Source organism: Solanum verrucosum, unplaced genomic scaffold, assembly GCF_900185275.1.
Source record: "Solanum verrucosum unplaced genomic scaffold, falcon-dt-bn FXZP01000082.1, whole genome shotgun sequence".
Taxonomy (NCBI): Eukaryota; Viridiplantae; Streptophyta; class Magnoliopsida; order Solanales; family Solanaceae; genus Solanum; species Solanum verrucosum.
The window spans coordinates 36,168-44,417 of NW_026020257.1; the positions used below are offsets into that span (position 1 = coordinate 36,168).

The following is an 8,250-nucleotide window of genomic DNA, read 5'->3' on the forward strand; positions in this document are numbered from 1 at the left end:
CACCAAACACCTTAGCCATTAATAATCTTGCATACATTAACCCACCAACATGACACACCCACCAATAGGAATAACGATCTTAACCAAATTTGAAAACTAAATTGTTACCTCTAACATATAGTAATAATAAATTAACAAAATGTCACATTTACGCATACACTCAATTCATTGTTTAAAGGCGTACCTACCTGAATCTTGAAGTTTGGCCGTTCTTTTTCATCTCGTTCATCCGCCTAGGTAAGTTTCTGCCTCCCTTTCTTTTCTAAATTAGTTATTTATTAAAAAGTGACAAACCCCTAACTTATTATAATAATTGTGGGCCAAATAATAGAGGGTCTTAAATAAATGATCACTTTAGCCCACTAACTATCGATTAATTAACTCAAGTTAAACAAATAGTTTAAAATTTCCAAAAATGACCTTTCGGGTCATTACATTATCCACCACTAAAAATCATGTTCGTCCTCGAACTTAAGGTGAAAGAAAGTACCTAAAGCTTCAAAAAGATGAGGATATCTGGCACGCATGTCAGACTCTGTCTCCCAAGTTGCCTCTCCCACTGATCGGTGCTTCCATTGCACCTTCACTGAAGCAATCTCCTTGGTCCTAAGCTTTCGAACCTGCCTGTCCAATATAGCTATAGGTTCCTCCTCAAATGTCAAGTCTGGACCCAACTCCACTGAATCGAGTGAAAGCACATGTGACTCATCCGGAATATAGTTCCGAAGCATAGAGACATGGAAGACAGGATGAACTGCCGACAAACTAGGTGGCAAGGCCAACTTATAGGCCACCTCTCCCACTCGACCCAAAATCTCAAAAGGTCCAATGAATCTAGGGCTAAGCTTGCCCTTCTTGCCGAACCGCATCACACCCTTCATAGGTGACACTCTAAGCCAAACATGATCGCCCTCCATAAACACTAAGGCTCTAACTCTCCGGTCTGCATAACTCTTCTGTCGACTCTGGGCTGTCAACAGTCTATACTGAATCCTACGGACTTGCTCCATAGCATCTCTAAGCAAGTCAGTATCCAAAGAGTCCATCTCTGCCGAATCAAACCAACCGATCGGAGACCTACATCGTCTGCCATACAACGCCTCAAATGGGGCCATCTGAATACTAGAGTGATAAATGTTATTGTAGGCAAACTCTGCTAAGGGTAAATGTCGATCCCATCTAGCACCAAAATTGATCACACATGCTCGGAGCATGTCCTCCAACACCTGAATCGTCCGCTCGGACTGACCATCTGTCTGAGGGTGAAAGGCTGTACTCATATCTAGCTGAGTACCCAAACCATGTTGTAATGCCTTCCAGAAGTGAGAAGTAAATAGTGAACCTCGATCTGATATAATAGAAACAGGAACCCCATGTAGTCGCACAATCTGACTGATATATAGCTCGGCTAACTTCTCTGCCGTATATTTCACCCGAACCGGAATGAAGTGGGCAGACTTGGTCAGCCTGTCAACAACAACCCAAATGGAGTCATAACCACCCACTGTGGTAGGCAAACCCACAACAAAGTCCATAGTGATCCGCTCCCACTTCCAAGTAGGAATAGGCATCCTCTGAGATACACCCCCAGGACGCTGGTGCTCACACTTGACCTGTTGGCAAGTCAAACACCTAGAAACAAAGTCTGAAATATCTCTCTTCATCCCACACCACCAGTAATGCTGACTCAGATCATGATACATCTTCGCTGCTCCCGGATGGATAGAATATCGGGAACAATGGGCCTCTTCAAGAATCAGTCTAGTCAACTCTCCTGTCTTGGGCACACAAATCCTGCCTCCGATCCTCAAGACACCGTCAGAATCAAGGACAGCCTCCTTGGCTTCCCCTCTCAATACTCTGTCTCGAATGAGACATAATTTCTCATCATCAAACTGGTGCGCACGGATCTGCTCGACTAAAGAAGACTGAGCCTCAATAAAAGCAATTATCCCATCACTCTCCTCTGAGATCTGCAACCGGACAAGACTATTAGCTAACCTCTGAACATCTCTAGCCAATGGTCTCTCCTCAATGCTAAGTGCTGCAAGACTTCCCATGCTAGGAGTCTTCCTACTCAGAGCATCGGCAACAACATTGGCCTTCCCCGGATGATATAAAATGGTCACATCATAGTCCTTCAACAACTCAAGCCACCTACGCTGCCTCAAGTTCAGATCCCTCTGACTAAAGATATACTGAAGACTCCGATGATCAGTGAAGATCTCACAATGCACCCCATACAAATAATGACGCCATAACTTAAGTACAAATACTACAGCCGCCAACTCCAAATCATGAGTAGGGTAGTTCTTTTCATGGGACTTCAATTGCCTAGAAGCATAAGCAATCACTTTCCCCTTTTGCATCAATACACCACCCAATCCGACTCCTGAAGCATCACAATACACAGTAAAGTCTACACCCTCCTCAGGTAGAGTCAACACAGGAGCCGAAGTCAACAAAGTCTTGAGCTTTTGAAAACTCTCCTCACACTCATCAGACCACTGAAAACCCACACCCTGTCGAGTCAATCTAGTCAATGGAGCTGCAATAGTAGAGAAACTCTGAACAAATCGTCGGTAATAACCTGCCAATCCCACAAAACTCCTAATCTCGGTAGGAGAAGTAGGTCACGTCCAGCCTCTAACTGCCTCAATCTTGGCTGGATCTACTCTAATACCCTCCTTGGACACCACGTGTCCCAAGAATGCCACAGAATTAAGCCAGAACTCACACTTTGAGAACTTGGCATACAACCTCTCTTCCCTCAATCTCTGAAGTACAATTCTCAAGTGTCGGACATGGTCATCCTCAGTCTTGGAGTAAACCAAAATGTCATCGATGAAAACAATCACAAAAGAATCAATGTATGGTCGAAACACCCCGTTCATCAACTCCATAAAAGCTGCAGGGGCATTAGTTAACCCAAAGGACATCACTAAGAACTCATAATGCCCATACCGAGTCCGAAAAGCTGTCTTAGGGATATCTGATGCCCTAATCTTCAACTGATGATACCCAGACCTCAAATCAATCTTAGAGAACAACGATGCCCCCTGTAGCTGATCAAATAAGTCATCAATACGCGGAAGAGGATACTTATTTTTCACTGTTACCTTGTTTAGCTGTCTGTAATCAATACACATCCTCATAGTCCCATCCTTCTTCTTCACAAACAGCACAGGGGCACCCCAAGGTGACACACTAGGGCGAATAAACCCTTTACTCAATAAATCCTGCAACTGATCCTTCAACTCTTTCAACTCTGCTGGAGCCATACGGTAGGGAGGAATAGAAATAGGCTTAGTGCCCGGCTCCAAATCAATAGCAAAATCAATATCCCTATCGGGAGGAACACCTGGAAGATCAGAAGGGAATACATCGAGAAACTCCTGAACCACGGGAACAGAATCTATGGAAGGTGGTTCAACACTGGTGTCCCGAATAAAAGCTAAGTAAGACAAACACCCTCTCTCCACCAATCTCTGAGCACAAATAAAAGAAATGACCTTGCTAGGATAAGAGCCATTAGCACCCTTCCACTCAACCCTCGGAGCACCAGGCATTGCTAAAGTCACAGTCTTAGCATTACAATCAAGGACAGCATGATAAGGAGAAAGCCAATTCATACCCAAGATAACATCAAAGTCTACCATCCCCAGAATGATTAAATCTACCCAAGTGTCATACCCCGCTAGAGAAACAAGACAAGATCGATACACTCGATCCACCACTAAGGGTTCACCCACGGGTGTAGAAACACGAATAGGTACAGTCATGCTATCACATATCATATCAAATTCAGCAGCAAAATAGGTGGACACATAAGAGAATGTAGACCCTGGATCAAACAATACAGACGCAGATCGATGGCATACTGGAATGATACCTGTAATAACAGCATCAGAAGTCTCCGCTTCGGGTCTCCCCGGAAAAGCATAACAGTGGCCCCCTCGGCCACCTCCAGCCTGGGTGGTAACTCTACCCCCACTCTGCTGAGCTGCAGAACCACTACTAGAAGCTCTACCGCCTCTACCTTACTGAACTCTGCCTCGGCCTCTACCCGGTGGTACTGGTGGTCTAGCCTGAAATGAAGAATTAGGTTGGGACCCTCCACGACCCCTCTGGGAAGTACACTGTCGCATCAGGTGATTGGGATCTCCACAAGAAAAGCAAAATCTCTGTCCCGGGAACTGTTGTGCAGACCCTGAAAACCCACTATAATTGCCTCGCCCCATAGGTCGCTGCTGTGAACCGTGACCCACGCTATAAGAACCCCGAGGTATCTGACCACCCTCGGATGTCGGCATAGATGCATGAACGGGTCCTCGCTGCTGAAAGGAACCACTCCCTCTGTGTGATCCCCTGCCTCCAGATGAGGCACCATGAAACTGATCTGCTGTACGGACTCTCTTAGGGTCCCCAAACTCTTCTCTCTCCATCAAACCCGCCTCTTTAGCGGCACTCACAATGGATTGGAAGGAAGCCCCCTCTCTAGATGCTCTAAACACAGCCGATCTGATAGAGAAAGTCAACCCCCTCACGAATCTACGGATCCTCTCTGTCTCGTCTGGAATAATGGCCAAAGCATGCCTAGACAACTGGCAAAAACGGGCCTCATACTCTGTAACTGATAAGTTGTCCTGTCTCAGATTCTCAAACCTCAAACGACTCTCCTCTCTCACGCTCCAAGGGATAAAACGGTCATGAAAGGCACTGGAAAACCTCTCCCAAGTCACTGGAGGAGATCCAACTGGCAAAGCCCCCGAATAAGTTCTCCACCACTCTCTCGCTGGCCCACGAAGCTGGAGTGTAGCATATCGAACCCCATGTGACTCAGCTAATCCAACAACCTCTAGTAACTCTCGGCATGTAGTCAGAAACTCATGAGCATCCTCACTCTTCCCACCCTGAAACTGAGGTGGGTCCATCTTTCGAAATTTCTCATACCTACGCTGCTCATCCTCTGTCAGAACAACCAATGGTTCACCTTGACCCCCAATTGCTGGTGCAAGATCATTCTCAACCATGGGATCCTTTGGTGGCTGCCCCACCGCATCATGCATAACTGGAGCTTCCTGCTGCTCTTGGGTCTGAGCCCCCTCTCTAGTCTGAGAGTCTTGTGGTGTAGCGGTCGCACCACCACCCTGAGTAAAGCTCTCAAGCACACTTAATACCCTCAATAATGTATCCTGAAGCAAAGGTGTGACTGCAGGCTCTGGAGGAACCTGGTCCTCTCTGTCATCAATCTGGGGCTCAGGAGAGGCCTCTCTAGTATGACCTCTAACTGGTGCTGCTCCACGGCCACGACCTCTGCCTAGTGTCGTTCCACGAGCACGACCTCTAGCTCGGGCTCTACCCCTACCCCTAGCTGGGGCCTCAACAACTGCCTCAGGAAGTGCCTCCCCTCTACCACCAGTAACAGTCGCTCTAGTCCTCGTCATCTGTCAAAAGAGTATACAATAGCTCAGTACTAAAGAAGGTAACCACGCACGATGAGATAGAATGAACAAAAATGAAGTTTCCTAATAGTCTTTATAGCCTCTCAGAGATAAGTACAGACGTCTTTGTACCGATCCTTGAGACTCTACGTAGACTCGGCTTGTATGCACGTGAGACCTATGAACCTGGGGCTTTGATACCATTTTGTCACGACCCAAAAATGGATGTGATGGCACTCGTCGTATCCCACCAAGACAAGTCAGCCTAAAACCCAATCATTTCGATAAAGTGCGGAAATAAAGCAAAGTTCAATAGCAATTACTATTACGAAAACAGGTCAACTTAATTCAATCCCCAAAACCTGGTTGTCACGTGCACAAGCCTCTAATGTAAATACTAGAATTGAAAGAAAATACGCAAGTCTCAAATGACGTTGTCTTTCAAGTAAAAACAAAATCATAAACAGGAGTAAGAAGGTTCGCTGAGATGACAAACAGCTACCTCTCAGATCTCCACAGAAAACCTCGGAAACGAAGAGAATTGAAGGTATCACGAAGATCCGGGCTCGTAACCTACAAAAGATTGTAGAAGCAAGGGGTGAGTACCAAACCACACGGTACTCAACAAGCAAACCTCTAAACACAAGCTAAGAGTACAGAATACGGGTACTCCTTACACCCCATCCTAACCTCCATAACTACAACCTGCATAAAACCAACCCAACCTAACAATTTACAATTTACAAAGCATACAACTCAACAATAGCACTCTAACAGGTCATATATTCTCAATAACACCTCAATATTCGTCAGTCACAAGTTCCATAGAAAGGCACTCACAAGATCAACAACACACAAGATCAAGTTCATTAATAATAAAAATGTGCAATGCAATGAAATGCAATGTCAATTATAGTGATGCATGTCTGACCTAATGATACACACCCGCTGTCTCTCAGTCCGGGACCCATGGGGGACATATCTGTCCATGCATCCATCGCGGCGCGCGATACGTCCCTCGAAATATAATATCCGTCGCGGCGCGCGACACGTCCCTCGAAATATAGTATCCATCGCGGCGCGCGATACGTCCCTCGAAATGGTACATCCTCCTTAATTTCTTATTCTTTCTCAATGCACATAACACTTGTCACAACCATGTCTCAGAATAATGCAAATGACATGTTCACACAAATAATGAGGAGATGACCATTTTCATAACATTGCACACATCACAAGTTCAACGATGATTCAACAAGTCTTTCAAACAATTCTCAACACATTACACAAACAATTGATCACATTACTCCCAAACATATACCACAAGGAAATACACGAATTCCATACGCTTAACAAGGGTTTAGAAATCCACTTGCCTCAATGGATTCACAATTCACTCCGAGACTTGAGCCTTCCCTTTTCGTTGAGCTTCCAAATCAATACAATCTATTCAAATAAATAACCACAATAAGATTTCGAAATTAACAATATTCATATTACTCTATGTCCAACTAGACCCAAGAGCTCACCCAAACCTAAAATCAAGTTCCTATATCTTGGTGCCAATTAACATGTCAACTCTTATATTTCCAAATTTCAAGTCTACGGTTAAGTCATAATTTCTCCAATATCATAATTATAATAGTATTCATATTATAAATTACTCCTTATATTCAATTATCTACCTTAATATATCAAAACTTGAATCATAATATGATAATTATAAGAAAGAATTGGAGAAACACTAAAAACCCGAATTATGCACATAGCTTTTTAGATTAGGGGAAAACCAAAACTTTCCAGAACTCAAATTGACACAAGTTAATCTCAAAATCCTTTTCTCCATCCTATCCTTCTAATTATTATACTATAATTTGATAATAATTACTGAATGACTATATCCTACCAAATCACACTTCCCTTTAACCAACATTCTGCCGCCATTCACCAACTGCAAACAAAATTATAACCTCCTCATTTTATACCCACCAAACACCTTAGCCATTAATAATCTTGCATACATTAACCCACCAACATGACACACCCACCAATAGGAATAACGATCTTAACCAAATTTGAAAACTAAATTGTTACCTCTAACATATAGTAATAATAAATTAACAAAATGTCACATTTACGCATACACTCAATTCATTGTTTAAAGGCGTACCTACCTGAATCTTGAAGTTTGGCCGTTCTTTTTCATCTCGTTCATCCGCCTAGGTAAGTTTCTGCCTCCCTTTCTTTTCTAAATTAGTTATTTATTAAAAAGTGACAAACCCCTAACTTATTATAATAATTGTGGGCCAAATAATAGAGGGTCTTAAATAAATGATCACTTTAGCCCACTAACTATCGATTAATTAACTCAAGTTAAACAAATAGTTTAAAATTTCCAAAAATGACCTTTCGGGTCATTACAGACTGACTAAAGATATGATTATACCCGAAGATATCGGACAACAAGAAGAGATATGCAAAATAGAGATACCAAGTTTTTATGCCAACAAAAGAATAATTGGTATATCAACTATCATACAAGAGTTAGCAAATAATTATTTAAATGGAAATGTTATATGGAGCTACTATGCAAGAGACCAGTTAATGATTTATTCCAATTCAAGAGAGCTAAGGAAAGCAGATATGGATGAAGTCCAGAGATGGATTTTATCATTACTTAAGCCAGAAGAACGACCTACGACACGAGCATTAAAAAAAGGATTTATTTCAGCAGAATTATTAACCAGATATTGTAAACTAATTGGTCATAAATATCCGGACCATATATGTTCAAAGTGCAACGGAG

The 8,250-nt window shown here is 43.1% G+C and overlaps 1 pseudogene; it reads right to left on the bottom strand.

Annotated features, from left to right (window-relative positions):
• Nucleotides 1-446: 446 nt before the first annotated feature.
• LOC125833291 (uncharacterized) lies at nucleotides 447-4,445 on the bottom strand (annotated as a pseudogene).
• Nucleotides 4,446-8,250: the final 3,805 nt, after the last annotated feature.